Source organism: Sarcophilus harrisii, chromosome 2, assembly GCF_902635505.1.
Source record: "Sarcophilus harrisii chromosome 2, mSarHar1.11, whole genome shotgun sequence".
Lineage (NCBI taxonomy): Eukaryota > Metazoa > Chordata > Mammalia > Dasyuromorphia > Dasyuridae > Sarcophilus > Sarcophilus harrisii.
In genome coordinates, this window is record NC_045427.1 from 618,618,213 (window position 1) to 618,633,184 (window position 14,972).

A 14,972-nucleotide genomic window follows, 5' to 3' on the forward strand; every position below is an offset into this window, starting at 1 on the left:
AAAAAGCTCAAAAAATTTAAAATTACTAATAAAAAAAGAAACAGAAAAAGTAATTATAATTTTCTCATTTTTTTTCCTCTCTTTAGTTGTGAATTAGACTGGAAGCTCCCTGAGAGGAGGACCTGTTTTCCCTTCTAGTAGTATTAGTAAGACAGCTTGAACTGTCAGTTGTGGCAAGTTTGAGCCCTGGTTCTTTTTCTTTCTAGTTATGGCCCTGGGCTTTGATTCCTTTCCTGTGACATGGGGATTATCATATGTATTTTATCATAGATATTTTACTTCCATCACAGGGCTGGTCTCAAGACACTCTCCTGTTGAGGGAAAGAACCTTTTTCCAGTTGTTTAGGTTTGCTATCTTGATGTCTTTCTTGACTCCTCTCTCATGTATCCCATCTCTCCAATCCAATACCACGGTGATCTCTGGTGTACTCTTCCTTATTTCTGTGCACATAACCACCAGCCCAGGTCCAGCCTTAATCACCTGGCTCATAGCAACACCTTTCTAATTGATCTCTTTGCTTCAAGTCACCTCTTTCTCTCCTATATGTCCTCCATTTAGCCACAAAAGGATTTTCCCAAAGTACATCTGAACACAACACCTTCCCTCAACCCCAATCAATAAACTCCAGTGGTTCTCTACTAAATGTAGGATCATATATAACATATGTACAGGATCAAGTATAATCTTCTCTGCTTCACATTTAAAACTCTTTACAACCTTTCTCTTTATACTTTCTAGTATTCTTATACATGGATCTACCTTTAACCATTCTATAATTCAACCATATGCAATAATAATAATAATTATAATTAGCATTTAGATAGTGCCTAAGCACTTTGTAAATGTCTCTTTTGATCTCACAACAATCCAGGGAGATAGGAGATATTATTATCCCCATTTTTCAGTTGGGGAAACTGAGGTAGATAGGTTAAGTGATTTTCCCAGAGTACATACCTGAGGCTAGATTTGCCCTTCCTGACTTCAGGCCCAGCTTGACTGCACCACCTGTTGCTTACAGCCAAGCTTGTGACTTTGGGACATTCTTCATGCACAGCACTCCATCTTCCATCTCTCTGCTTTTTTACGGCCTCTTTTCCCTCTTCCCCTTTACCTCCTGGTTTCTTTCAAGAATCATTTCAAGAGCCAACTTCTGCAGGAGGCCATTCTTCATCCTCATCCCCCCAGATACATGTTCCTTTCCTTCCAAAGTAATCTTATTTCTGTTTTATATGTTTTGCAGGCAATCAGAATTAAGTGACTTGCCCAGAGTCTCATGGTAGTAAGTGTCTGAGGGTGACTTTGAACTCAGGTTCTCCTGATTCCAGGGGCAGTGAACTTTTTGTGTGCTTTGAGCATGCGTACATTTGTATGTGTTTTCTTCTTTAGAATGGAAGTTTCTTGTGGGCAGGGACTGTTTTGCTATTATCTTTGTACCCCTGATGCTTAATGCAATGTCTGGAATATAATAATTATTTAATAAATTAAAGACTTAAAAACATTTAAAGATTAAAAGCAGTTCCAGATTTTGAGGTGCTATAGAAATGCATGATTTTTTTTTTCATGTCTTACCCAGTCAACAGGAAATATTCCATATCTATTTACCAATTTTATGGATTAATTTAACTGGATGTTCCCAGTGGTGGTGTGAGATTATAGTCCACAAAAGAAAAATTGGCCATGGAGGGGAGAGTGGGAGGCAGGAAGGTGGGAGCTTTGTTGAATGCAAATGGCACACATAAAGGTCTGCTGGATGCCTCTGCCCTCATCCTTACTTATGAGAAAGCAGGAATTGAGACAAGGAAATATTCCCCCCCCCAAGTAATCATGAAAAATTATTTCTGGAGTTTTAATTATGGTCTGGTCTAAGGGCTTTTCTCCAGACCTCTAAATTTAGAGATAAGCAATAGCATCTCAAGGTTTGCTTCCCTGTCTCTAACAAGCCATAAGTGGCCCCTACCCATCTCCTTGTTTCCCCAGCAGCAGCCAGCCCTTTAGCAGGGAAGAAAATCTAATGATGTCTCATCAATCACTTCTTCCCCTTGGCAACCGCATCCCAGGTGAGTCTCTGCTCGCCCCTGCCCAGAACTGTTCTTCACATCTTTCTCCAGGTACAAAGATCCCTCGTAACGTCTCTGATCATTTCCCTAGCCTACGCACGCGTGCATGTATTCATTGAGCACACCTTTCTCAAGAGCCCATTTGATTTAAAACTACTAGGTAACTTGCTATTGACTGGTTTCTTTTAAACATCACCTGCCTTTTCAGCATTCTCCGTCCAACTAGTGCATTGAATAGAAAACTGGGTCTGATGTTAGAAGACCTGAATTCAAATCCAGACTCAGATATTTTCTCAAAAATGTGACCCCGAGTAAATCACTCTACTTCTGCCTGCCTCATTCTTCTCATCTGTAAAATATGAATAATAAAGGCACCTACCTCCCAGAGGGGTTGTAAGGACTTAATAGTACAATATTTGAAAAGTATGTTGCAGATAATTTGGCATATAGTAGGTGCTTAATAAATGTTTGTTTTTTCTCCCCTTCCTTCTCCATCCTTGTCTTGAGGGCCAAGTCAAACCTTGCCTAAAGCAGCCTTGTTCTTTTTAGAGCCATGGAAACTGGGCCCTGAACTGGGATGTCCAGAATGCCCCTCCTAGCTCTAGTGGGAGGGGATTGGGATGCTCAGATGTAAGTGTCTCATCATAGAATAATTGGTAGGAATAGGGAAGATCCTGCCTCAGACCCTTACCAGCTATGTGGCTCTGGGCAAATCACTTAGCCCCTCTAAGCCTCCAGCTTTTTGGTCTGTAATATGAAGTGTGTGAATTCAAGAGTCTCCCTGATCCTATGGTACTGCATAGCCAGAAGAACATGAGCTAAGTCAAAAGAGTGAGGTCCTCATCCCAGCCCCCAAATTCAAGACCCATGACTCTATCAGGGTTTATTAAAGCCAAATGAGATGATGGCTTTGAAAACCCAGAGTGGTACATAAACTTGAGGGTTTTACCTTTCTTATAATTCTTATTATAATTCTTATACTTATTCTTCTTATTCCTATAATTATTATTATGGTATGAATCTTAATTTTTCCTGGTTGCAACCCTTTGAGCCCTGCTGATTTCTCCAATTCTCCCCAAGAGCTACCATTTACCCACTTTTCCCATGTTTCAGGCTCTGCCAAATACTCCTTACTTAGAGATTTTCTTTTTTCCTTGTCTTAAATAGCAGTAACTTCTGGTTGGTCTCCCATACGCCAGCATCTCCTTTTCCTCCCAGCTTTGTGAGTGCTCCTCCCATCTCATCCCAAGCCCCATCCCAGGATGATTTGTGGATATATTTCCACCTCACAATACCCACACATTGACTTTGCCTTTCAGCAGTGGGGAAGAAACCTCTGCCAGTAGCCATTAAAGGTCTCTACCCATTAATAGAAGAGTTGTCAACTTACTCATGGAAAAACAGGAAGCAGACCTGGAAGGGAATGTAACGGGGGTCCTAGAACAAGGAGCCTTTGGGGAACCATTTTCTTCATCATTTCCCAATTCTCAAACACAAAGTTGCCCATTTACCAGAATTATTTCTGGCCCAGTTCTCTAGCCGTGAAGAAGAGTGGGGATGAGTAAGAAGACTCAAGAAGAAGATTTATGAAGATCCCCATCTGATGGGAAAAGCCTGGTCTTCATTCTTGGTTCTTCTCTGTGGAGGTCACCTTTGTAGACTTCACTTAAGGTGAATATGGAAAGGATTTTTACAAAGGATGGAAGCTCCCTTTTCTAGGTTTCCTTTCAGATTGTTATTCAATTTATTGAATATCTATTATGTGCCAAATATATATTAAGCCCACTCCAGATTTTGGAATTATAAAAGTAGACTGTCCTCAAGGACTTTATACCCTAATGAGAAAGAAGGACAGTATATCAATATCCATAACCCAAAAGATAGTGAGGAAAGTAAAGAAGAGAGAAATATAGCGACATGTTTGGCAGCTAGAATGCCCCAGAACCTTTCTGGTGTCATAGAACATTGGCCTTAAAGCCATTAAGACTTTGTTTGAATCCTGTCTCAGATACTTACTATATGAGTCTAAGTAAGTCTCTTCCCTGCTTTCAGCCTCAGTTTCATTATCTATAAAATGGAGATAATAATAGAATCCATCTCATAGGGTTTTTGCAAAGATCAAATGAGATAACTTATGCAAAGCTTTTTTAATACTTTAAAGCAATATGCTATATAAATGCAAGATACTATGTTAGGAGAAATTTAAGAAGAGAAAAAATACTATATTATATTAACCAGATAATATTATCAATCAATCAACCTATATTGATTAAGAACTTACTATATGTCAGGCACTGTACTGGGGCTGGGAATAAAAAGACAAAAATGAAATTATGCTTGTTGGGAGATATAAGTATTGTATATACTATATATATATGTAGAATTAATAAATGCATTTAAAGATAAATGAATGAACAAATAATTAGATAAAAGGATTGAGTGAATGAATAAATAGATAAATACATTCATGAATAGATACTTGCATTCATGCCTGCATATATTTATGCATCCATCCATCCAGGTAACTGGGAGAGGGGCCCCTGTCAAGAGGGAGATCCAGAAAGACTTCAAGCCAAAGGCAGTATTTGTACTAAGTCTTGACAGAAACTAGATATTATAACTATGTCAATTAGGATTAAGACAATGTGGTAAAGTGTCTAGACAGGCAGCCTTGGAATCAGGAAGACTTGTGTCCAAGTCACCTAACTTCTCAGGCCTCCAGGAAATCTCCAAAATGATAATCTCCCAATCGATGACTTGCTAGTCTGCATTGGTGTTTTAGCCACTGCGAATTACTACACTAGGAACTCTCTACAGAGATTATCTTACAAGTCTTAACCACAAACTAAAAGCCAAACAAGCAATAAGATTATGACTCTGACATATTAATAAGTTCCTCCGGCACATGTAAGAGACCCACAGAGCCAAAAACATCATTAATCCCTATTTTGTTCCTTCAAAGCTAATAAATCTTTATAAACACAGCTCTGGTTAGGAAGGGTCTAGGGAATTCGTCTTCTGTTTTTCCCCTTCTGCTACCACATCTAAAAAACAAACTTTTGTCTATCTCCATTTACATGGAAAGTTGCTGGTTATTCTTTACTAACCAGCAAAAATTCTGGGAATATGAGGAAAATTTTCAATTGAAAGGATAAAGCCATCTCTTTGATATCTCTTCCCTTTGTTCCTCATCCTCCTTAAGAATTGAGAAACATGGAACAAATAGCAATGAGTCTTGAGTTTCTGGAACTGCAGAGAAAGCATGGGGCAGAGTAATAAAAAGAATAATCACCCTGGGTGATAGATCACCTGTTAAAGAAGAAAAGGGACTTCTCTGTTCAGGGATGTCTGGGCTAGATGGCCTCTAAGGCCCCTGACTCCCCAGCTCTGGGATTCTAGGTCTTACCAAGTATTCTGCTTATTGGCTTCATTTTACACATGTGAAAAGGGCGACTCAAGGAGTCAATTGGCCAGTCCCAGAGTCAAGTTTCAGAGTTGGAAATCAAATTCAGTTTTTTGTGGCTTTTTTTTTTCTTTTTGTGATGCTAGGAGGACCAGTGTCATCCCTGTTGTAATGCATCCCAAGCTGTAGTGGGGATTAGGGAAAGCTGGTGTTCAAGTGGGAAGTGTATAGGATGGAAGACCTGGATTCCATTTCCTTGGCATTCCCTTTTCCCTTTCTGAGCCTCAGTTTCCTCATCTGACAAATAAAGGTGTTAAATCAAGATGGTTTTTAAAACATCCTTCCTGCTCTCGGTCTGTCTTTCTGTTTCTGTCTCTGTGTCTCTGTCTCTGTGTCTCTCTCCTCTCTCTGTCTCTGTCTGTCTGTCTTCCACCTCCTTCTCTCCCCCTCCTTTCCCCTCCTCTCTCCCTCCCTCCCTCATTCTTTCTCTTCTTCCTTCCCTCCCTTTCTCTCTCCCGCCCTCCCTCCCTCATTCTTTCTCTTCCTCCTGCCCTCCCCTTCTCTCTCCCAACCTTTTTCTCTCCCTCCCTCCCTCATTCTTTCTCTTCCTCTTTCCCTCCCTTTCCCTCTCCCGCCTTCCCTCTTTCTCTCTTTTTTCCTCTCCTTCTCCCTCCCTTTCTCTCTTTCCCTCTCTCCTCTCTCCCTCCTTTCCCTTCCTCTCCCTCTCTCCCCACTCTTCATTTCCCATGAATATCTATGAGGGCCAGGTCCTTTTAGCTTTGGGATGGAGCCATAAAGACATGTGGATACTAAAAAACCTTTCCAAGCTTTCCCTTAATATCAACTTGGCTCAAGACCATGCTGGAAAACAGTTTTCAGTACAGCTACAAAACCCCTCAAGGAACCAACATTGCCCCATTACGGTACTTTAAGGCTGCTTCAGCTGTGTCCTCTTTCCTTTGTCCAAATCCTGCCTCTGAAAGCAATCACAAGATCCACTCCAGCTCTAAATCTGCAATCCTGTGATCCTAATAATTAAATCCACAAGCAGGTATTGAGCACCTACTATGTGCTAGGCACTGTCCTGGGTATTGGGGAAGCATCCTCCAAAATGAAAAAGTCTCTGTCTTCAAAGATCATTGAGGAACAGAAAAATATACAGCACACACATATGTAGTATACACATGGGGAGGAGACATTTGTAAATGTACTGCTATATATATATTTACATTCTATGCACATATAAATATACAGATATACACATGAATACAAATTATACATGTGTATGGTGAAACTATATGCATACACATATATACTATTTATAGATTGATATCGATTTCTCCCTTCTCTAAGATATATAAATATGTATAATATAATAATATATAAATAAGATAAAGAAATATCTATAGATATAATAGGGATAGTTAGACATAGAAATAAATAGATTTAGATATGAGTAGATATAGATAGATGTAGAAATAGATATAATAGGCTACTGCTAAATATACTAATATTTCCTCATGTCCTTTCAGCTGATGATGGAAGGATTCATTTCACCAGTCACAACATTTCCACATTTCTTGGCCTAGAGCAGAATAATCACCCTTTCTCTCAAAGACCATACTTAGAGAAAGTGTTCCTTCTACAATCTGCCTTTTTCCACTCAGAACTTTCCACCAGTAAGACATAATTTCTGAGTTATTGCCGGCAGAGGAAATGACCTACATTGATCCAAGTCAACTCTATCAATCAGGGCTCCATTTTGGTACCAATTGGACATTCTGGTGATATAGGTGATGTTCTTGGAGGGTCAGTCTGGGGCTGGGGTTAAGGGTCAGTCTATGCCGAAAGCTGGAGTACACGCTATAGATAGAGTTAAAGGTCAGGTTGTATATTGTATAGTCTGTAGCCAAGGTTAGGGTCAGTTTGTTATGTTTTGGTTGGTTTTTGGCCAGGCTTTGTGGCCAAAAGACCTGATCAGAGTGAAGGTTCCTAGGCTATCCAGTCATAATTGATTACAACTCTATGGTCTCTAGGCCTCTCCGTATCCTGGTCAGAGCACATCTAGGTCCACAGAACAATGCTGATTGATTAATGGCTTGAGTTGTCTACACTATCAATGTCCAGCTTAAATAGAAATAAGGTTGTTAAACCATTCACAAGGGTCTCTACTCTCATTTTGACTTAGAAAACCATATATTAGCATTCTCTATATTCTATTGTATTTTCATCTTGTTAAATATTCCTCAATTACATTTTAATGTGGTACAGCCAATATGTGTGTGCAACTGCACGTGGGAGTGCATATATGTCTACGTTGATATAAATATATATATGTATCCCTGTTTATATATATATATCCATATATTTAGTTATGCATGTAATATTTGTATATCTGTATGTCTACATATATTTAATATGAGTATGGATGCATCTGTGTATATGCATGTTTGTGTATTTTTCTGTTTATGTGACGAGTATATGTGTCTATATAGAGTCACTGGAGGATGAAAAAGTAGCATAAAATAATGAATATAATGTTGGACCTGGATTCAGGAAAACCTGAGTTCAAATTGAACTTCAGACATTTACTAGCTGTATAACCCTAAGCAAATCACTCACCCTGGTTTGGGAAATGAGAGAGTTGGACTCAATGACCTCTCAAGACCCTTCCAGTTTCAAATCTACAATTCCATTAGTTTATGATTTATGTGCAAAGTGATGAGATCATCTTTCATGCACTGAAATGGTCTGAAAAATGTATTGAGATAAACTTGGGGCCAGCCCAAAGTATTTCCTTGTGAATAAAGGCTTAGGGGCTCCCCAATGTGGCCTGGACACTTGGATGTCACATCTCTCATCATTTTTCCCAGGAGTCCCTCCAGCTGCCTGGATGAGCCCCTCCATATCAAAAGGGGTCATTTGGGTGGCCTATGGGTCATGCCCTACATTTCTCTACCAACAATAGACCTAAGGTGGTGTCAAGCTCTTTGGAAAGGACTATAGTCAAGTCAAACTGAAATGAGAGTGGTAGCACTTCTTTCACTTGAATCCTACCTATCTTACCAAGATTAAGTCTTAAAAAGGCATTTTGGTTGTGCCTTTAAACTCCCTTCCTGAACCAGCCCTATATTTTACATTTAATTATGTTTTTTAAATTTAATTTAATTTTAATTAAATTAAATTTAAATTTAATTAATTTTAATTAAATTAAATTTAAATTTAATTAATTTTAAAATTTTATTTTAATAATTTATTTTACTTACAATATTTAACATAATTAAATATGTATATTATTACAATTTGTTATTTGTTAACAGATCGTTAACAAATTAGACAAATTAAAATTGGTTGTGCCTTTAAACTCCCTTCCTGAACCAGCCTCATAAACCAAGGCCTGAATGTTCGAAATAATAGAAATTACAAAGTGAATTATTTGGAGGAACATTATCTAGGTAGTTTATCTATATTGGTCAGACTAGAAGTCAAGAGATGTTCCAGCCACAGGAATACCACCTATTTACTTCTTTGGGCAAGTCCCTTAATGACTATGTGCCTCAATTTACCCATTTGTAACTCCTCATCCATTTTCTTCCCATCTAACAGGACTGTAATGAGAATGAGATGAGATTAAATACAGAAAAAGTTTCAGACACCAGACAGATGGAACCAATTGAACACTTTAAGATTCTGCTTCATATTTTCTCTTTTGACTGAGGGTCAAACTTCTTTGGTTTCTGAGGGTTGATATTTGTCCATCTGCTTTGGCCAGGACCCTTCCCAGATGGGGTGGTAAACCGAAGGAAAGAGACTTCCTGTCTCCTTGGCAGAGCCAGGATGGAAATTTATAAGCTTTGAGCTTCTAAATAGCTTATACTTTAGTGCAATGGGTAATCCATGTTCCTGAATTCCTAGAATTCTAGGAATATGGGACTCCTGCATAAGAATCCTTGGAGAAATCAAAGAAATCAAGAACAGAATTGGAACAGACCTCGCCCCCCCCCCCCCAAATAATCAAACCCACCACCATCATTCCATTCTAAGCAAGAGCAGATTGAAATAAACTCCTAAATACATGGTAATCCCGCTTCAGGTTCCTTAGGGAATGGAATGCCATAGCCCCTCCAAGTCAACCATTCCAGTATCTCCTGTCTCAGACGGGAAATTCTTTCCTGTGGTTAACCCGAATCCCAGTTATTTCCTTTGTGAGTTTGCCCCTCGCCTTCCCTCCTCCCTTGGTGTTCAATGACCGTTCTTCCTCTGGCAATGTTTCTAAGTCTTAAGGGTGAGCGTTTTATCTCCTCATCCTCCCTCCCCATAGCTCACACAATGGTACTCCTCTTGACCCTTTTTTGGCCCAGAGTCATGCCTTCATCAGGCAACTCCCCTGTAAGACAGTCGGGGGGGGGGGTTCTGGGGGCAATTAAAAATTAAGTAGCGTGGCTGTGGTCCCACAACTAGTATGTAAAAAAGGTAAATCCCAAATTTTATCGACACCAAGGCTAACCTTCCCAAACTCAAAGCTTCTTCTCACCTTGCCTATATACTTAATAATACCTCATGATAACAGCCTTTAAAATTTACCCAATACCTTTTCTCCTTACAACACTCTGAAATAGTGCTAGAATTATCATTACCTTTTTACAAGGAGGAAACCAAAGTTCTGAGAAATGATGTGATTCTTTGATCTGTAGCCAAGATGATAATTTTTATTAAATGAATGAATAACTGGAATCAACTTTTTCAACTCTGGGTTAAATCATAACCATAATGCATTTCTCCTTCCAAAGATCTTTCATACACAAAATATCATTTGAACCCTGCTATATATACTCCTATGAGAGCTGTATTGTTGTGCCATTTAGCAGCTGAGAAAACTGAGCTTCAAAAAGTTCAGATGATCTGCCCCAATTGAGAGCAAATGCTGCCAGAAGAGGTTTACTCTCCCCACAAATCAAGTTCTTTAGTTCTTTTCTACTGAATCTCTAGTTCTGATTCCTTCTTCATTAACCCGCTTTCCAATCCCCAGATCACCTGAGATGTATGACCTCCCTCCTTCTGGTAACTCCCAGCCCAGAAGAAGGCTGCCCTCCCTATCCTTCCCATTTGCTTGAGATCCTGGGGCCTGGGACTAAATGTCCTGTTTCTCAGATAGCCGACTTAGGCAAGGACATCAGCATTTTCCTTCCCATCACCCCTGGGGACAAGTTGGAGCATTTAGAGTTGGCAGCTCTGAAGTCCCTGACAGACTTGCCAAAAAATAGCATTTCAGATCAGAGCCCAGCTGTGAGTGTCCGAGGATCAGCCAACAACTGGGGGACATCATAGGGCCTAGAAAACACTCCCAACTTTACACATAGTGAGCAGAAAGGCACTTCAGGTGAGAATGGAAAAGAATTGGGGGAAAAAAGGTTCCCCCTCCCCCTGAGGTTCCACTTCCGACTACTGTACATAACTCCTATTTGGAAAGCCCTGTAGCCCCAGATCATGGTGATACTCACAGACTCACAAATCTGACCCTATTATACTAATAAACTCCAGGGTTTCTCTATTACTTCCTGGACCAAATATAAAATTATCTACTTGGCTCTGAACACCCTTCCGACCTTGCCAGTCTTCTCAGACGACTCCCCTCCAGACACCCTGTGGTCCCCTTCATATCCCTCACACAGAACTCCATCTCCAGACTCTGAGCATTTTCTGTGGCCTCCCCCATGCCCAGAGCACAGCTCAAAAGGGAGCTGATGAAAATCCAGGGAGGCGACTTCATCCCATTAGATTTCTCGGTGGAGTTCAGAAATTTCCATCAAGCAAATCAGACTGATTCAGGCACTTCCCGATGTCAGTCTTGGACCAAAGCAGGAGCAATTACAGACCGTCCAAGGTTCACCTCAGCTTCCTCCCTGAAGCCTCCTCTGATAAGCCCGGCCCACACAGATCTCCCCGAGCTTCGACCTGAGTCTAAACCATATAATCCAGCTCTGATTACATCCTCTCCCTTTCTGCTCTCTCTTGCTCACGTGTGAGGCATTTCCCTGACAGAGTCTGAGTTTCCCAAGACCAGGGACTTCTTCTTTGCCTCCCTCCCACAGGGACTAGCTGCTAATGACAGAATCTGAGCATTGGAGGGGGTTTCAAGGGCCATCCAGACCCTGCCTGGGCTTCTGGTGGGCGGGAGGTATAGACCGGAGGAGCCAGTGAGTGATTGACTGTTTGGGAATTCAGGTGGCAAATGAACAGTTCTTTGCTTCAAACTCCCACAAACACAGCCTATAATAACTAGCATTATTACACTTGGTGGAGATGTATAAGAGCCTTGGGATGGAGGTAATGCAAGTATTGTCATTCTTATTTTCTGTCTAAGAAAACAAGGTTTGGAGAATCTGTTCAGTTCACACAGCTGCTACATGACAGGATGTGGAACTGGGATTATCAGACTCCAGTGTTCTTTCCCCTGAGCCAGGCTGCCTCCCAGCAGGCCACGAAAGACAGGTCCCGCAGTTGGGCTGCTCTCTCCCATCGAGATGTCCCTGGGTAGTATCCCAAATGGGGGCACCTTGTGGAGAGGGGCAGCGGAGGCCCAGAGCCACAGCCCATGAGGTCTGTTCAGGATGCTTTTGCCAATTAACTGGAGGACACATTGATTCAAAGGAAAGACACTTAATTAAACAGCATGGTAAGAAAAATTAAAAGGAAGATTTCTGCCCTGCACCTAAATCCAAGAATTGTTGTGAAGATCAAATGAGATGATATTTATAAAGCAATCGGCACCATGTCTAGCACAGAATAAGAACAATATAAAGATTAGCTATTATTATTATTACTAATATATATTCTGTATACATATCCAGATATATAGATATTTGCATATTACATAAGGAACATGTACAGTATATATATGTATATATGCATATATGTACCTACCTACATATATCTGTATGGATACATATAAGAAGGTATGGATATGGGAAGCATATATATACACATATATGCATATGTATATATCTGGATATATATTATACATATATAATCATATGTAAATATATGAATACACATACCTCTCATTTTGAATTTTATATTTTATACATACATAACATCAGTTTGCCTCAGTCTGAGAAGGAAATGGCAAATCATTCAATATCTTTGCCAAGAAAATCTCATGGACAGTATTAGTGTGTATACACACATTTATGTCAGTATCTAAATATATATACACACATGTGAGGCACAGATGTATATAAAACATATAGATATGTATATGTAGACATAGATATCTGATATACTCAGATATGTGCACTATATATGTATATATAGACAAATATATGAATATGTATAGCCATATATTTCCAATTATTGATAAGGATCAATCGGTATTGATGTATCTATTGATCAGGCATAGGGACACAGCACAAATGGTGCCTTAGAAGCTGCAGAGTTACTGATGTTCTCTGGTGATGTTATCCAGTGAGTTGCTCTCTCCCAAGTTGGGATCTTCTACTGCTGCTCTTCTCCTTGGTTTACTATGATCTTCTGGGCACTTGAAAAGCAGGTGTAGCTTTTACTTCTCTCTGCCACCTTCCATTGTTATTTCCCAACTGATATAGGAGAGAGGAGGGTCTGACGGCTCTCTAGCCCCCCCGCCCCAGGGACCATCGCTAGCTCTTTTGAGACACAATTCTCCTTGTAACTGGGAGAACGACAGAGAGAAGCATCTTGAAGTCTGTCTTTTGATGCTTTTTGGAGCATTTCCTGCCAGCAACCAAAGCCAGTTTCCTTGTGTAAGTGAGAGGCCTCTCAAAACTCAAGCATATAATGCCCTTTGGATCAATTTTCTTGGACATGGAGATAGAAGGGTTTGGATTTTGTACTAAATTGGCAGAGACTTTGACTTAAAGCTATCTCTCTGTGCCCCTGGTCCCAATTACATAGCCAGAGAAAGGAATATCAAATAGTGAATATCCATTCAGAAGGATGGAGACCTCCCTTTCCTTACATCATCTTACCCTCAGTCAGACTCAGTTTCCTCATCTGTAAAATGAGGCATTTGAATCTAGTGGCCTCCGAGTCTATGATCCTACACCTTTGTCCTTCTGATCAGTTCAACGGTATTTCTTGACATATGGCGTCTCTATTGGCATCCAAGCCCTGCCAGAAAGAGTAATGGGGAAAAGGAATAGACAACATTCCAATATAGCTTCAATGCCTCTCCCTCCCTGGGCAGAGATGCCCCGCTTTAATGTGAACACCAGCAGTGCCATCCTCAACGGGCTTACAGAGGCTGGCCCTCAGGGACACAGACCAGGAAAATGGACTCCTGGGGCTCATCCTAGCGAAGGAGAAGGAAGGGAAAGGGATTTGTCTGTAGAGCTAATTTTGTGGCAGCCCATCCCCCGTGCCTCTTCTAGGGAATAAAATGAACTGTCAGCAATCCTCACATCTCCAGCAGTAATTGTTAGGAGAGGAAAAGTGGGAGAAAAGAGAAGATCAGTGATTACGTGCAAATTTTACACAGGCAAGAACCACATCTCCCTTAGCAGTTCAGGAAAACACTGGGGGTTTCCAGAAGACAGTTATTGTATCTTCCCTCATATTATGAAGGGTTCCTTGACAATAAGGACATATTCCCCATCAGAGGAGGATAAGGGGAAGACATTTCTCTGCTATCTCATGTGTTTTTAGACTTAACAGTGTGTTGACTTATTTAGCTATTATTTGTTATAACAAGAGTTATCCTTGGGTAAGGGAAGTCACTGGAAACTGACAGTGATTTTTTTTTAAGAACATCAATAAAATTTTTTTTAAGGAAAAGATTATGTCTAATCCTTCCTCTTTCTCCCACCCTCCGGGTGCCTACTATAGGATTCTGAACAAAGGAGATACTCAATAAATACTCACCATTTTTGTTCTTCAATCATTCTGCCTCAACACCAAAACCAGCCTGCTGCTGGGAATCTCAGGGACCAACAGGAATCAATATTCCTAATGACTGACAAGGAGAGCTTCACATTTTGTTTGCACCTAAAGCATCGTCCCAGCAAAGGAGAGACAATCTCCTTTTCCTTTGCTCTGAGGCTGACCAGGTTGAAGAGAGCCAAGATGGCTAGGATTCTTTTATTTCAGTCCTGAAGACAGCTTTCTCCTGGTGATGCTCTTCTGTCCCTATCAGGTTTTTTCCTAAATAAGTTAGTGTCTAAGATTTTGCCACAGCCGGCTTTCTTTGGTTACTCCATCGGGAGATTTCTGAGGGCTTAGAAGTTGATAAAGGAGCTCATTTACCAGTTATTTTTGATTCCCGAGGAGACCAATGGCTCTTCCTATTTTAAATTGAAACAGACTGGAGTGCAAAGGATAGGACATGGGATAAAGAAGAAGTTAGGGTGAAATCCAATCTAATGGCCTGGATCCTAGAAGAATATAAATTTCTTGAAATTAGGATTTTGTCTTTTTTTAATCATTGTGTCCTCAGTGCCTTAGACATATTAGACATTTAATAAAAGTTTGTGGAACTTAA